This window comes from Podarcis gaigeae (genome assembly GCF_964106915.1).
Source record: "Podarcis gaigeae genome assembly, chromosome: 1".
Taxonomy (NCBI): domain Eukaryota; kingdom Metazoa; phylum Chordata; class Lepidosauria; order Squamata; family Lacertidae; genus Podarcis; species Podarcis gaigeae.
Genome location: NC_139678.1, coordinates 75,427,078 through 75,445,114, shown reverse-complemented (window position 1 = coordinate 75,445,114; position 18,037 = coordinate 75,427,078). Strand labels below are relative to the sequence as shown.

The 18,037-nt window shown below is 40.8% G+C and overlaps 1 protein-coding gene across 3 annotated transcripts in view; it reads right to left on the bottom strand.

Moving 5' to 3' along the window:
• MOB2 (MOB kinase activator 2) overlaps window positions 1-18,037 on the bottom strand; it is a 100,335-nt gene that overhangs the window by 30,893 nt on the left and 51,405 nt on the right. The gene's annotated exons all lie outside the window — the stretch shown is intronic.

Sequence of the window (18,037 nt, the reverse complement as noted above, 5' to 3'; positions counted from 1 at the left end):
CAGAACCATGTCCATTGCTCATACAGATTATATTAATCCTGAAGATATGGTACCTTTCCCAGATAGTACCTGCCAAGTTTCCAGAACTGTAAGACTTTTGTTAAAGACTTCGTACATGTTCAGCCCAGCATGGAATTCACTCCTCCTTAACCACTAATGATGGTCAGCAGTAGCACCCTATAAACACTTGATTTAAGTAATCAGCATAAACAAGGTGGGGGGAGGTAGCAGTTTGCAGACATCAGCATAAACACATGTAATCCTCAAATACCAAGGGTGCATTCATACCAGCATGTAAGCGTTTTGCTGCTCGAACCAATACTGGACGTGTGCCTCTACAGCAGGGTCTAGGTCAAATGAGAAGTTAGTTTCCACTAGATCTCTCAGTTTCAGGCATATCAGGAGAGGAGTGATGGAGTAAAGGTGCAGCTAGTTCTGGAAACTGAAATAATAATACATGTTCTTCCCAGACAGGAGCAACTGGCTGGAGTAGTATTTCCAAATGAAGCATCTTCCAACTCTTATATGCAACACAGAAGCATTGGACAACCCCACTCCCCCATCCCAGGACAGTATTTAAAGAAGAAACAAACAAGGGAATAGTAATGGAGCTGGGAATTCTGGTCTAGAGAAGCAGTCAATGTTGAAGGAAGCAGGGGTCTCCAACTATATGAAGCATAAATCTAGTTTGCCCCAGGGGCAAACTGAATAAAGATAGGTCATGTGAAAGTGCTCAGATAGATTCCTTTTTCATATGGGTGGTTCCTTATGGTACCTTCTAATAGGCAGGACTGGTATGAGGGCCAGAGAGCGATGGGCTGCTTCACCTGCAATAAACAACGGGTGAAGCCGCCAGCATGCTCTGGCCCTCATACCTCAGAGGTACCATGCGGGCAGGAGGCTTCTTTAAACTGCTCTGCTGACGGGTGTGCAGCTGACCATGCCTCAGCAGAGCAGTTTAACAAAGCCCCCACTCCAGCTTGTGTGAGCTGGAGGTTTGTTCAGTTGAGAAGCAGGCTTCCTTAAACCACCCACTTCTCCTCTGATCAAGCCCCCCCCCCTAATTTGGCTTGCAGAGGGGGGATGGGCTGCCTCTTCCTCCCGGGAAAAAGAGGTAACCCATCTGCCCTGCCACCCCACCCATTATAAGGTGGCAGCGGCTAAGGCAGGTGCCTGAATGGAGCATTCACAGTCCTAACTCAGCTGCCTTAGCACAGGCTGGAAGGTGCTGGAGGAGGCGGCAGCTTTGGAAGAGGCAGAAGCTATGCATGGTGACGCCAACTGCCTCCATGGCAGGCAACTGCCTTCTTCCTTCCCGCATCCTTTCCAACATTGTAATATACCACCATTTTGAGATGCTTAGCTGGTGTTGTATTACGATGTAAGAAAGCAGGTATCGCTCAGCTCTACCTTCTGCTACTCTTAGAGCAAATAGGATGAAAAAAATTGTCTGTATCTTCCCTTTTTTATGAAGCCAAGGAGACAGATTATGTAACCAGGGGCGCCGACTTATAAAAAATATTGGGGGGGCCCATACCGGGGTCCTGCCCTGGGAAGTTTTCTAAATTTTAGATGAAAATTAGTGAGTTTTAAAGTTTTTTAAAAGTATTTTAGAGTCATATGATCAACATTAGAACCCCGAAAACTCGACTCTCTATAACTCCACACTCCGGGAAACTCGACAAGCCTGAAACACTTTTTGGCTTTGAAAAAAGAAACAAAACATAAACACACACGGTATTTTCGTAAAAAGCTAATTTAATTTACAGTAACAATTATGCTTATAGACTATTACAGAGCAGTGAATATATAGCTCTGAAAAGACTGAAATGATATTTAAATAAATCCTAAACTATCATTAAAAGAATAAAACATAAAATATTGCTGTCGCACAGTAATAGCACTTTGATTAATAAGTGAAATAGCTAATTTAAGCTTACTTTGAATAAGGCTGAGGGTTCATTAAATAAAAATAATATCTCAAAGTTAATGCTTTAATACAGTTAATAAAGTTAATACAGTATGCCTAATACTGTATGTAAATACTGTAATACTGTATGTAAATAACGGGCTTTAATTGGGTCTTACACCCTAAAAATATTTAAGTATTTGAAAATAACTAATACAGTACTATAGTAATATAGAAATACAGTACTAAACTAGTACTAATATTTCGAAACTGAAAATTTAACATTCTGTATGTATTTAATTCTCTATTTTATAAAGATTTTTAATATCTGACAGTGAGTTTGGAGTAGCCCAATGCAAAAATCCTGAGGATCCATGTGGATCCATGCTTTGTAACCACGTTTTTGCACCACTGTGACCCTAGGCAACAGTGGGTGAGTGATTTTTTTGGTGCAAGATGTAGCCATGGACATGCTATGTGATCTGATGGTGAATTTGGGGTGACCCAATGCAAAGATCCTGAGGATCCATGTGGATCCGTGCTTTGTAACCACGTTTTTGCACCACTGTGATCCTAGGCAACAGTGGGTGCGTGATTTTTTTGGTGCAAGATGTAGCCATGGACATGCTATGTGATCTGATGGTGAATTTGGGGTGACCCAATGCAAAAATCCTGAGGATCCATGTGGATCCGTGCTTTGTAACCACGTTTTTGCACCATTGCAGCCCCAGGCAACAGTGGGTGCGTGATTTTTTTGGTACAGACTGTAGCCATGGACATGTAATGTGATCTGATGGTGAATTTGGGGTGACCCAATGCAAAAATCCTGAGGATCCATGTGGATCCGTGCTTTGTCACCACGTTTTAAATGGGGAGGGAAGGAAAAACACAGAAGGGACAAGAAGCACAAGAGGGGTGTGCGGAGAAGCAGCTGGCTAAGAATGCAGGGGAGGAGTTTAACGGGGTGGGGGGGGGGAGGAAAGGAAGGCAAAAGTCCCCCCCCAAGCCAGCCCTCTCTCTCTCTCTCCCACCTACAGATAGGTAGCCGTGTTGGTCTGCCATAGTCAAAACAATTTTTTTTTTCCTTCCAGTAGCACCTGCATGTTTTTCGGCTGCCTGCGAGTCCCTAGAGCACGGAGAGGAGGAGGTGGTGGGCTGGAGCCTGCACGCAGTGTGACTAGGAAAGAATTAGAAGGAAGGACTCGATCCGTTCCTTAACCCTCTGCTTGCCAGGAGGGCAGGGGATTCCCTGCTCTTTGTTGAGTTTGAGCAAACGCAGCAACAGAAGCGGGTGGGCAGTAAGACCCTGAGGCAGAATGCAGGAAAGCAGCAGCTTCTGCCTTCCCTCTGCCCGCCTGCCCGATCTTATTTTTGCCTGATTTTTGCCTATTTTTGCCCCTGCGCTCCGGCGAGTCAGCTCCAGGGACCACACATTCGCTCAATAACACGCACAGACATTTCCCCTTACTTTTTAGGAGAAAAAATCTGGGTGTTATAGCGCGAAGTTTACGGTAATAATTTTCTTAAATTATTGGGGGGGCTGAGCCCCCCCAAACGAATTTTTGAGGGGGCTCGGGCCCCCTCAGGCCCCATGGAGTCGGCACCTATGTATGTAACTCATTTTCCACTTCAAGGGGGCTCATCTACTCCCAGTACAATTGGGGTGTTACTTCCATAAACAGAGATTTCATATATTGAATCTGCAATCTTGACTTCAACGCACTTACCAAGTAGGTGCATTTTCAAGGCCGTAGCAATAACAAACACTCTTCACATCAAAGCAGGAAGATAGCAAAATCCACAAACTTAAACCTAAAACTCAATTTACACCCTTTGAAAGAATCCTATTACCTTTCTCCCCATTTTTCCTTCCATTCTGGGTAGGTGCTTTTTCGCTTTAGATTTTGGCAAGTATGCTACTATTGTTTTAAATTTAGTCAATTGCAACATTTCAACCCCATTAAAGAAAGAAACTTGAAGTGCAATTTTAAGCAATAATTCACCTACTTTTATATAGGCACTTTGTAACATGGAAGCGTTCAAAAAATCATTAGAGACCATAGGCCCATTTAGATGTTAAGAAAATCACCACTAAAAAAAGTACCTACACAATTTAAGTGGTGTATCATTTGATTCACAGTGCAAGTGCTTATTTGAGAGCACAACTGAAGTACCGTATTTTTCACTCTATAAGACGCACTTTTCCCCCTCCAAAAATTAAGGGGAAATGTGTGTACGTCTTATGGAGCGAATGCAGGCTCCTTGGCTTCAGCGATAGCAACGCAAAGCCTCCGAAGTGCAGTGGGAGCGCTCCCGCCACGCTCCGGAGGCTTTGGGTTGCCTTCAACGAAGCCTGGAGAGCAAGAGGGGTTGGTATGCACCGACCCCTCTCGCTCTCCAGGCTTCAAAGATAGCCGCCTGAAGCCTGCGGAGCACGGCGGGAGCTCCCGTCGCGCTCTGGAGGCTTTGGGTTGCCTTCACTGAAGGGTAGGTGCCCCTTCAGCTAAGCGGGAGGGGAAATGGAAGGGGCTCCGTTTCTCCTTCCGCTTCGCTGAAGGGGCAATTTTTTTTTTCTTGTTCTCCCCCTCTAAAACAAGGTGCGTCCTATGGTCGGGTATGTCCTATAGAGCGAAAAATAGGTAATATTTTATCTTGAGAAATGGCAAAATCTGCCTGAAATATGCAAGGCTGTTAACTGGAAGATTAATATGATAGTGTTGTTTTCACAACCTGCTTGTTCAGGTTCTGCCACTTCATTCCCCCCCCCCCCACACACACATACATCCTAAGCTTACCCATTCGCTCCTTCAGGGTATTAAGCTCTACAGTTGTTCCTAAATCCTTTACTATCCTGTGGCTAAGTAAAGGAAGGAAAACCCGTGTTAAAGTTGAGAGTGATGCACTGTAAGCATGGGCATCCCTATTTTGTGTCAACAGTAGGAGTGCTGTCAGAAATTCATGCATTTTGGAAATCCCTTTGCTTAGCAGTTTACACACAGACATAATATCAAGTACAACATGATGAAAAACTTTCCAGACAGTTTAGATGCATTGATATACCATATACAGCAGGAGCTTTGTTTAATTTCAACAATGACGACCTATTCAACAGCAAGGAAATATTAATAAGCAACAACACTTTGAGAGTTTACAAAACCACTTTATTTTTATGACCACAGAAAGAGGCAAATAAATAGCTAATTGAGCAACTGTTTGTTAACCAAGTATTCAGTGAGCAGCACAGAGAATATTAGTATCAGGAGGCATGGAGAAAAATGTTCAAAAAAGCAATTCTGCCTCAAAATTAAAGTGAATCGAGTTCATTTTTCTGACTAAGAATACAGTGCAGCATTTGAGACAAACAAAAGTTTGCAGGGTTTAATTGCAAAGTCAATTTAATTTAACTTGCAACCTATTCATACAGTGTGCCCTGCCTAACATAATGAATGTCTTGATACAGCTAATTGCCCTTTTCTTTTTTCACTTCATCATGCTTGTGTACTACTGCCCAACCAAACATGCCTGCTAAATATTTTAGACTTCTGAAACAGCTGAAATACTATTCTTACTTAAGCTTCTACTCAGGGCTTTCACTGAAAAAGTGCTGCAGGCTTCAAGCTTGCAGCAAGTAAAAAGGGAAAACAATTTACACAAAATTACAGTACTGAGAAAGTTGTCTGTCCTATCCAAAGTATACTGAACAATAAATGTCTGAAGGTGTTGAAGACCATTGTCTGTCACAGCTACCATATTTGGCTTTTTTAAAAAATGCATTCACTCCCCCTGCCTGATGGATTCTGACTCATAATTCGGGAGAGCTGTGCCCCCTATCCTGTCTGAAACTGGTACTTTAGGCCCCCAAAAATATCCATTTTAAAAAAGTGTGAAGGCATTCAGCTCATTTTCCAATCTCTATGTCACATCTTGTAGCAGCAGCTTTTCCTAAAGGAGGACCTAGAGGTCTCCTTCTGCACGCAGAGCAGGTGCTGGAATGCTGGGGGGGGGGGGAGCACACGCCAGGTGTCATGGGAGGACTCCAACACCTGTTAGGTGATGGGGAGCATTAAATTTGCTTTAGTAGGTGCTCACCATATCACAATATCACTTTGAAATTCTGTTCTTGAACAGAAGTGTTGGCACAACTAAACACATATTGAAACCACAGTAATTCTGAGCCCAAAAGAAACAGGAGAAATTCTTGTATCATCCACTTCTAGTAATAAGAAAGGCTACTTAGTAACGAAAGCAGATGGGAAGCATATTCTCAAAAACAGCAGACAAGTTAATCTAGTTCTTCATTAGTATAACAGATTCCTCCCACAAGTCAAGTGCACGTCTTGCAAAGCACTGAGGCAATGCAGACAGCTAGTATATAAAGATATTTAAAGGACTTGTATTATTATTGTATTTGCTTTTTGCTGCTCAAGGTGGTGTACATGGTTCCCCCTCTCCTCCTTTAATCCCCACAACAACCCTGTGAGGTAGGTTAGGTTGAGAGCCAGCAACTGGTCCAAGGTCACTCGGTCAGCTTCACAGCTGAGTGGTGATTTGAACATCGGGTCTCCCACTCCCACCTTGGTCCATCGCTCTAACTACTACACCAGCTCTCAATACTGAGAATTAGTAATACTGGTGGAAGAGGAGTATTACTGAAAAAGCTGTGGAGTGCATATTCTAGCCACCATTTAGCACATTTGCTACTTATGCAATGTTAATGTCAGGAAATAATAATAATAATAATAATAATAATAATAATAATTTATTTATACCCCACCCATCTGGCTGGGCTTCCCATCAAACATTAAAAGCCTCCGTAAACAGGGCTGCCTTCAGATGTCTTCTAAAAGTCTGGTAGTTGTTGTTCTCTTTGACATCTGGTGGGAGGGCATTCCACAGGCAGGGTCCCACTACCGAGAAGGCCCTCTGCCTGGTTCCCTGTAATGTGGCTTCTCCCAGTGAGGGAACCGCCAGAAGGCCCTCGGTGCTGGACCTCAGTGTCCGGGTAGAACAATGGGGGTGGAGACGCTCCTTCAGATATACATGTGTGTGTTTGTGTGTTCACACACCTCAATCCTTGAAGTTGAAATGCATTGCCAAACAATGCAACCCATCTAAAAGGAAAGCACTGAACTTTGCTCCTAGAACCCTAATCTTAGATCTCGTTTTCAGAGGGCTCTCCAAAGTTCAATTAACTCAGTATCAGTTGCTCATTTCACATAACATAACCCTTCCTCTTCACAACACAATTTCTATTTTCACAGTAATATGTCAATATAAACAAAACAAAAACAAAAACCTGACACAGAAAATGGCTGAGAGTCATATATCTAACTTGTATCAAGGGGGAGGATATATTACATTATTTATGGTTTATATAGCTGGATGTTGCGCTCTGTGAAAGGCTGACAATATTTGCTGTTGTACTACCGGATCAAATGAACACTGGCATCTGGTATCTCCCCTCATATACACATATATCGTTATTTTTTCCTATGAACCACCCTGAGACCTATGGGTATAGGGCAGTTTACAAATTTTAATAACAAGTGTGTGAATGTTCTCCTTTTCCTCCACAAGTGCTTCTGACACTTCTATAGCCATAGCAGGCTCTGTAATTCTCCCAACTGTTTGTGTTCACCCCCAAAGGCATATTCCTCCACTGTCTCCCAAGCCAGATGCCAACAACAAAAGTAGACACCTCAGGAGTAGTATATGTGTTCCTGCATACACGTGGATAAATCTTACATGACTCTTTTATCCTTTTTGCATTGTTGTATACAAAATTGGGAAGGGTAGCTTCATATTCCTAAGGTAAAACCTGTTTAGACAGGATTCTTGTGCCAGCATGTCTGCAAAGCAAGCAGAAAGCTACAGGAAAGGCTTAAGAACCTCAGTCAATGACCTACTTACCACTAATGCATGCCAGAAAGGTTAGTTGTACAGAACAGTTGATAAGGAAGTGCTCAGGCTTGCAGTTTCAGGGCTAAGTTCTCATGCCTGACATGCTGTGGATTTTTCAGTCCCATTTAGCAGCTCAACAAAATTATTTTCAAATATGAAAAATACTAAGTGTTAAAACCTTATTTTAAGAATAATGTATGCTTTCTGAATATCTCTCTCACACACATGAAATCCTTAATACTGCTTCATTCATAAGAGGGATATACCATTCATACTGATCGGTACATAGAGCAAGATTGGTTAATATAAATTATGATGTTCCACAGGTAAAATACAATGTTGGAATAATAAAGTTGTAACAATGGATAATAAGCAGGAAGCTACCAATAAATGAAAACCAGGGCTCTTGCATGTTTTGCTACTCAAAAATACAAGAAGAGATAGCAATTGGTTATCTATTGTAGTTGCAGTCTAGAAGAAGGTTGAATAAATTTTCCTTTACTTTAAACATGAATCAGAGACAGTATTATTTCCAATGGAATTTATTTTTATTGAGATTGGTTTAAGTCATGACTTAAAGCAGACTTGAAGAGCTTCAACAGGCAGTAAACCTAGACGCCAAGAGCTAATCCAGCATTTAACTGATATCAGATTTAAGAATCTGTTTTCTTATGGATAGGTGTTGTTCAACGTTCACTTCCAACTACTGACAAATTTCAGACCACTTTCCTTCTCCTGTTTTCTTTGACTTGGTTAAAAACCTTCTTTGAATTCTGTCAAATACCTTTCCATTAGTTAAGAAGAATGTGCACCAAGGCACGAAGATCAAATACTGTCTGCATTTTAATTGCATTGCATTTAGTTGCCTTTTAATATTCCTGCTTCTTTGATACACTTTGGAATCATATTAGTCCTGGCTGCCATATCACTGTATGATGAAGTCATACTCAGAGCTTCAATAACTTCTAAATCCTTCTAAACCATCCCTGTATTTCGTGTAACTTTAGAATCTTAGAGTTGGAAGGGACCTGAGGGTCATCTAGTCCAACCCCTGCAATGCAGGAATCTCAGCTAAAGCATCCAAGAGAGATGGCCATCCAACCTCTGCTTTAACTACCGTAGTTTACATTTTTCTACTTGTATTTGACTATTTTTGCCAAGACATGCAGAACTGTGTTCGCAGCTTGCTCACTACCATGTGTATGAATTGCATGTTTCAGATCAGAAGATCATTTAAGAGCTACTCATGAATCTATCTTTGCAGTGCACTGTCATATTACATGTTGTCTGTCACCATTTCAAATCTGTTGAACATTTACAGGTGGATTTACTTGCTCAGTTGCTAAAATATCTTTGCACATGTATCTATAAACTCCTTCCATGTGTGCCTCTATGGCCCAGTTCAGGCAATTCATCATTTATTAGGTTAAGATCAAACTTGTGTCCTTCCTTACACGCCCTCCTCCTATCACAAATATGCTATAGGTGAAAAATTTCATGGTTTGTTAAAACAAGGTATCCCTTTATATCAAGAGGAACTGTAGTTTCATCTTGGTCTATCCTGGTTTCAGATCCTAGATTGTAGATCGAGATTAGACCATAGTTTCATAACTCAGATGTAATGGAAACCATGGTAAAGCGGGAAAGTAAGGAATATACAAGGTTTGTTCTTAGTCTAAGAAACCAGAGTTATGAGGGGGGAGCCTTAATCATAGTATACTTTTAATAAAAGTAATGTGCAAGATTATAATATGAGTGAAAGTGTGGATGACAATTTCTCTTACAAACTTCTCAAACTGAGCATTTTTGTTTCCTAACACTGCTGTTTCCTACCATCAATCTAAACTAAAAACTGAGCCTAGATTATAGTCTAAAACCCACAAATTGCATTTGGCCACATTTTCATTCTTCCTCATTTTAGCCTCAAGATAATCATCTCAGAAAAAAATGGCTAAAAAATGGCTAAAAGGAGTTCTTAAAAGAAAAAGCTAAAGTATTTGAACACAATTATTTGAACCTGACAACGTAACAAAATTTTCCTAGTTCACTGCATTGCTCTGAGCTGGCTTCTATATGTTTCTAAGACAACCAAGTGGAATTTAGCAGTTCACAATAACAGTGATCTATTTCTCCCGAGCCTAACTGAACTAGCTGAAAACTGAAGCCAATCAACCAGATATTGAATTTACATTTATACCAGAAGAGGTTTATAGTTTCTATGGTTTCTGGCTGAGCCAGAAGTTCTCAACAGAGATTCTTTGGATGAAATTGGGGACCTTTTGGGGGGGGGGGAGAATTACTTCATCACTTTTTAAAGCCACTGCTACTTGTTTTGAGGTAGCAGCAGGTACACTATCATGCAAGTACAGTGGTACCTCGGGTTAAGAACTTAATTTGTTCTGGAGGTCCGTTCTTAACCTGAAACTGTTCTTAACCTGATATACCACTTTAGCTCCCACTGCCGCCGTGCGATTTCTGTTCTCATTCTGAAGCAAAGTTCTTAACCCGAGGTACTATTTCTGGGTTAGTGGAGTCTGTAACCTGAAGTGTCTGTAACCCAAGGTACCACTGTATTGTTCAAAAGGGTTCTGGGAAAAGTGTGCCCATCTAGCAGATACTATTTTGCAAACCAAAAAACCTGGAATAATACTGTGACATGAAACACAGCGGAACCTGCAACAAAATGCTGCAGTGTGCATCACTTTTGTTCAGTGTTCCAATCAACTATGCCCTGTCACAAAACCCCATTCCATTCCTCAAACACTAAATTGTTTCTGCCCACCTCCGATCTACGAACAGGGCAGTATACAAATTTAATAAATGATAATTTATTAAGTAACAGTAATAATAAAACATTTGTAGCTATTGATGGTGTTCATTCCTCACTTTGGGGTCCCCATTTTTGTACTAGATTTTTAAATTTATCTATTATATGTGGGGGGTGCTATTTTAGATACATAACCCTTAGCATGCACATCTGAAAACCAGAGAGAACAAGAGGTTGCTGCTATCTATCTATCTATCTATCTATCTATCTATCTATCTATCTATCTCTATCTATCTATCTATCTATCTATCTATCTATCTATCTATCTATCATCTATCGCATACTCCTCTCTCTTCATGAGCTATGGTCCCAATACTTCCCAGGGAAGATGACGGTTAAGTCAGTTTATATCAGTGGTGTAGATATATTTTCAGCACTCCCCTCTCAATTCAACTTCACATATTCAGTTTTCAACAAAATTCAAGTGCTAATATAGTTTGATATTACCAAGTACTTGCCTCTGTCCCCAAGATAGCTTGGGGGGGGGGGGGAGGAGAGAGAGAGAGAGAGAGAGAGAGAGAGAGAGAGAGAGAGAGAGAGAGAACAGCTATGGACAACCCAAATCCCAATTTTGCATTTGATAAGCATTAAACTGCAGTCATACTTAAACCAGCTAATTATTAGCCTACCCCCCAGCTAAATATTTGCAAAAATGGTTTCATCTTTCAGAAAAGAGGCCAAAGTGCTTGAGAATGTAGGAGAACAATTCCTTTATTACAATTGCCAGTGTGCACTATATCCCTAGACAGAGAAGTCCAGAATAATGGAAACTAATATATTTCTCAATATGATTTTTTTTCCTTCGCAAGAAAACACAATTAACATTCTTTTCAAATATGCCAGGGACATGAAAATTACCACACCAAATTAAGATTACAACGCAGCTAATTTAAGCCAATATCATTTATCATGATTTGATTAAGTGTCTGTTGGGAGTAGTGACTACATTTGTTAAAGCACAGCAGTATCACAAACTGATCATTGCCCAAGTCAGAGAAGTGGCAGAATAGAATTGTCTATGCACAGATGCCAATTCCAGATGTTTGCAAAGTATAGAAAGACAATGCATTGCATATTTCTTGCTGCTTTTGGCATGTGCCAACCAACACTTCATGGGAATCTTCTTTCCTACTTGTGCACAACTCTAATAACCAGCAACCTCTTTTAAATTTTTATTAACTAAACATGCACATAAATCACAGAAAACTGTGTGTTAGAGTTCCACTTCAGCAGATGGCTCAGACAATAGTTTAGTGTTACAAGAATGAACCACAGTTTGGACTCCCTCCATTCTCAAGTGTTCACAATTCAGATGTTTTCACTTCCATTTAAACCCTCAAAATAAATAAATAATAAATGTTAGCTTACCAGATCAAAATGATCCTACATACTCATGGACACAGTGCTATTCTACACTCAGCACTTCTGCATATATGTTGAAACCACAATACACTGCAGCAGTTATTTGTAATGGAAATTGTTACATCAGCTGCAATGACCAGTAAGTAGTCTTGACACCCAGTATGTGTAGTAGGAAGGTGGATTTCCATAATAAAGAAATAAAATTAGCTTCCTCCATAGTACTATTTCCATCTGAAAAAAGTGAAAGCCCAAGAACAAAAGGCTACTCATTATTTGTGGGCGGCTGGTCATCAGCAAGTGCCCTCAGACATAACAGAGGTGACAACAACAGCATTGTTTGGAGCACATTGCTATTATAAATAGCCAGCACATGATGTAATGTTAAAGAGGTTTACTGCTATGGATTTCAGATTTGGTGTATTTGCTTTCACTAGTAAGTTCAAAATTTGCATTAAAAGAGCTAGTCTGACTAGTTTTAAATCAGGAGCGCAATAAACGGGATTGCCTTTTAACTTGGCAGTTATTGGAGTCATGCTGAAACAATATGAAAGAGTACCATTCACTTTCTTAACCCTTTTCCACATTTTAAAGAAGCCAATAAAAGCTTTCAAATGCAGATACCTTATAAACAGAATGCTATGGTTTGAGGAAAGTGAATTGAGAATATAAATGTTTCCTGGTAATATGGATTATTTTGCAGTTTGCACACCAATAGCTAAGAGTACAGTGGATCTTTAATTTAGCTTCAATCCAAGAATTACTTATAATTAGTGCCAAAGACAATAAAAGTCTTCACAAAGAAAACGAAAAAGATTTTCAATACAGGAAGATTTTCGGGAGCTTTGCACCATTGGTGTTAAAAGTTCCACCTGCCTTCACTCACACACAAACCAACTGTCTTAGGTTGCAATATGAAACCCTTTTGCCTAGAAGTAAGGTTCATTTAACTCAATGGGACTTAGTTCTGAGTAGACATGCATAGGATTGTCTAGTAAACAGAACAGGATCAGTTCTATCTGAAAGGGTTGGGAGCATTTTACTCAATAGTCTATTCTATTCTATTGAATAGAACATAAGGAATCAAAAAATGCATTCATTGCAATTTCAGCTGCATGTCCCACCACAAAAGCACCCATACTTCATGATTTAGGTGTGTTAATAATAGAGATCTCCTTAATTCGAAGGAAAAGGTATTGGTTTATAACTGAACTCCACATAGCTGGAGGTAGAAATGGTTCATATTTTGAAAATCCAGGGAAGCTGACACAGAATGTTCAGAACCCGCAAGACAAACATCACAAGAAAATGAATTCTGAATTGCTATGCATCACAGTCTTTCAGGTTTACAGTAAGTACACAGACCCCCCCCCCCTCTCTCTCTCTCTCACACACACACACACAGGGAACTTGTTTGTGAGAGTGTGAAAATAAATCACTAAAATCTTAACCCTTATCAGACTTAAGGAAAAGGTAAAAAAAATAAAAACTTAATTAACCCCCTCTTGAAGACCATAAATACAATGAAGTCAGCTACCACCACAAAACATTCCTGGCTGTTATATCAGTGATGATGTATTGTTATTGACTGTACAGCATGCTTTTCCAGGAGGTGATAAGAAACTTGGTGAGAAAACGTGAATGAAATGAATGAGCCATGAGGGAAAGTCTTGAGGTGCTTATGTATCACAAACAGGCGTATACACATTTACTTCAAGGACAGTACCCAATGACCAGAAGCCTTCTGAACAAAAATACTGGGAAGCATACCTAAAGGATGTTAATAAAGATAGGCAAAATTAAAGGGACCATGGTTAAGTTTGGATTCTACTTTTCAAATATTGGCATGTTTAGAAAACTGTCCATAAAATGTAGCTCTCTCTCCTATCAAATGACTGGTAGGCTACACACCACGCACACACTGCTACCACCAACCCCCGGCAGCACTAAGGAGAAATCACCGGCTTCTTTGCTAGAACTGGAATTGACAGATCTCGCCACCTCAAACCCTCCTTGACCTTATCTCTGTTCGCTTCCATCTATTTTTTCCTACGGCTGAAAATGCAGCGGTGCTGGTGTATGAACCTACTACGGCTCTAAGGGATGCGGGTGACTTTGTGGTCTAAACCACAGAGCCTAGGGCTTGCCGATCGGAAGGTTGGCAGATCGAATCCTCACAATGGGGTGAGCTCCCGTTGCTTGGTCCCAGCTCCTGCCAACCTAGCAGTTCAAAAGCACATCAAAGTGTGACCCTCAACATGCATAGTCCATTTAAAAGCCTGATCATCTTGCCTGTTGGAAGAGTTTCTATAGCAGAACTAAACCACTGAGCCTCTTGGGCTTGCCAAGAGTCTAAACCACTGAGCCTCTTGGGCTTGCCAATTGGAAGGTCGTTGGTTCAAATCTGCACGATGGGGTAAGCTCCCATTGCTCTGTCCCAGCTCCTGCCAACCTAGCAGTTCGAAAGCACATCAAAGTGCAAGAAGATAAATAGGTACCGCTCCGGCAGGAAGGTAAACGGCGTTTCCATGCGCTGCTCTGGTTCACCAGAAGTGGCTTAGTCATGCTGGCCACATGACCCGGAAGCTGTCTGTGGACAAACGCCAGCTCCCACGGCCTACAGAGCAAGATAAGCGCGCAACCCCAGAGTCGTCCACGACTGGACCTGACGGTCAGGGGTACCTTTACCTTACTACGGCTCTGGTCACCCTGGCAGATGATATCTATCAGGAGAGAGATAGGAGATGGTGACCCTGTTGATGCTCCTTGATCTCTTGGTGACATTTGGTACCATTGGCCATGGCTTCCTGCTGGGTGGATTCTTTTGGCTGGGAATAGGGGGCACTGTCTCCCCAATTTCTTGCAGGTCCCCATTTGTTCACAGCAAAGTTCAGCATGGATTGCTAGTTTTGAAAAATGTGCATTATGTGGCACTATAATAATATGGTGTACGCAGAATGATGCTAATCAACAACTCATGATGGGGAAGCTAAAAGCTCACTAAAAAAAATTATAAATAAGTTTACATAAGCTATTAGCCTATCTATGTTTTTATATGTCTGCCTGTCAGCATTTACATGTACTTAATCACTTGTGGCATACCAGCTACCTGGAAGTGAATGACCAAGAACTACCTCCTGGTATACCAAGAATTCACTGCCCAACATTGGGCTCCATAACTGCTTGGTATGATGTTCCAGCGAAATTCTTTGCCATGAGTATTGAACTGAGCATGCAAACAACTGCTGTCATGATCAGAATACATAGTAGACAGGCTCTAAAGTAGTATATATGTATGTATGTATGTATGTATGTATGTTTGTTTGTATGTATGTATTTTCTATGCCGCCCTTCATCCAAGGATCAGAGGGTGGCTTACAATATAAAGTAGGTAGTTATTCCTTTTAATATGCATCCTCATAATTTAATATGCCTTAGTAAATAGGCTTAATACAAACACATACATAACAGGTACATGAGCAAATGCTGCAAAGCTATATGCCAGACACACAGGGTACAGCAGCAAGAACTCAGAATGGAGAAATGTTTTTAAAAACTTACCAAGAAAAGTGCCTAAGTATAACAGTAAGCAAATTACTGTGATAATGACCTTCATGGTATAGAAAAATCTGCAGTGTAAATAAACACTGAAGAACAGTTGCAAATGAGAAGCCAAGCTGGAGAGCACAATGATACCAAGCACAAGGAGAACAGGGAGTACAGCAATTCATGCTTCAACCTTGAAGATGTAAAAGGATGAGGAGAAAGCCTGTGAACAGATACTTATGTGCTAATGTATGACTAGTAAATCTCCTCTAGGCAAATAGCAAGGAAAGCATTTCAAACTTTTTTTTTCTTTTAGACAGCAAACATCCTAGGGTCTGAGTGAGCAGGCAAGCTAGTAACATTTGTGGGTTACTTGCAGCGCTGGAAGGCTTCTTTCCTCAAGCCCTAAACTCCCATTTCCTCTAAGAATCTATTCTCATGGAACCCAATTACAGTGGTACCTCGGGTTACATATGCTTCAGGTTACACACGCTTCAGGTTACAGACTCCGCTAACCCAGAAATAGTGCTTCAGGTTAAGAACTTTGCTTCAGGATAATAACAGAAATCGGGCTCCGGCGGCGCAGCAGCAGCAGGAGGCCCCTTTAGCTAAAGTGGTGCTTCAGGTTAAGAACAGTTTCATGTTAAGAACGGACCTCCGGAATGAATTAAGTACTTAACCCGAGGTACCACTGTATTGTGAAAGTCTTTCCTCTCTCCCCCTCCCACCTGTCTGAAATGAAAACCTGAGATCTTTCTAATTCCAAGAAATGCCTATGACTTCTCACCTGGGAGTTTATAGCTCTGGATCAAGTCGTTCTCTAGGTGCAATGGGATGCAAGTGGAGCCTGATACCACTCTGAGAAAAACAATTTTTTTTAAAAAAACACTGTCTTACAAAACAATTTGTGACATCTGCAATAAAACTATTTGCAAGTGTCTGGTTTGCATGGTGTTAAATAAGGGCAAGTAGAATGAGATAAAATGAACAATTTTTTTTATTTCATTCTTGAAGTATTTCCGGAAGGAAACTCTCTGTCTTAGTTGTTACAGCTTTAAAGAGTAGTTATGTTACGCAGGCATTACTGGGATTCTGTGTAACACATCTGAATTCTTAATTGAATACTGTACACAGCGGTTTGGGAGGGAACTGCAAAAATGTTTGACATCCCAGTTAAAGAAGTGAAATGATGGACCTATTCTACTCAGAAACCGCAAGTGCCAAGGCAACTAAAGGCTACTCAGTCACCAGCAACTCCAGTGGATAAGTGCAACTGGGAATGGGCCTCAGGATTTCATGTTACCTCTTCCCCAACAATGGGGTCAGAAAGCGCGAAAAATTCTTATGTTTTGAAATAACCCTAAATAAGATGAATCAAACCTATATTTGGGTATGTGTACATGACTTCTTCTACAACCTCATATCTTGAAATCTTCTCAACTCAAAGCAAAGCTCTGTAGTTGTTATCCTACCAGATCAACTTTGAAGTTCCTTATCAGAAAGGTCCTGAGCTGCTGCCTAAATATACTCTATTTAACTGCTGTTGGATTTGATGCTGTTTCAATTCACTTTTACTGCAGTTGCATGTTTTTCTTGAAGGTTTATTGCTATTTTATTGTCAACTTGTGAGTAGCACTTGCATTGGAAACTGGTTACAAATTCTCAATACAAACAGCTGAAGGTAAAGATGTCACAAGTTAAAACATGAAGAACATGCATGGTGCAAATAGCCCAAGGTTTCTGACACTCAGCAGGCATCAACAACTGATTTAACATCAACAACTGATACTAAGTTTACTGTCTTCACCAACCTGACGGACTGGACATTACAGTGATTTAAAGGTTAGCTTCTTATCACATGTGGCAGATGACTACAAACAAGGAAATATCACATACCCTAAAGTATTGCCACCACTGTTGTAGGTGATTGTTCATATTTCCACACTATAAGCGAAGTTGCACAAAACAGATAATGTACTGAACACATCACCTTTATCTTGTGTTGAGGATCTAGATCAAAGAACTAAAAGAACAACTGCGAACTTTCCCCAAGACAGAGTGGAGGGGAGATGCTCAAATCTGTTTGGCAAGCAAGCAACCTGTCAGGACTCAATCATTCTAGTAGGATGAAGTCACATGCAACATATGCTGAAACAGATGTCACAAAAACACAGAACTGCAAACAAGAGTAAATGAGGAAAGAGAATGGATTCTGGCATTGCAAGGGCAGCCCACACAATCTTGCCATAATGCTCCCATGCTGCTTCTCTCATATTGCTTCCTAAAAGAGAAGATGCATTTGGGAGGCACTCTCCCAGGTGGTTCACCTGGAACAATGTCAAATGTTTCAGATAGGCTCTGTATCTGCCCTATCCTCTTGGCTTTTAATTTCTTCCCTACATCTATGAAGTTGTTTGGGAGGAGAAGACAAATACAAAAGCAATTACAAACCTGTGATATTAAAGGGCAAGTTTTGCAAGGGCAAACTACTTTTC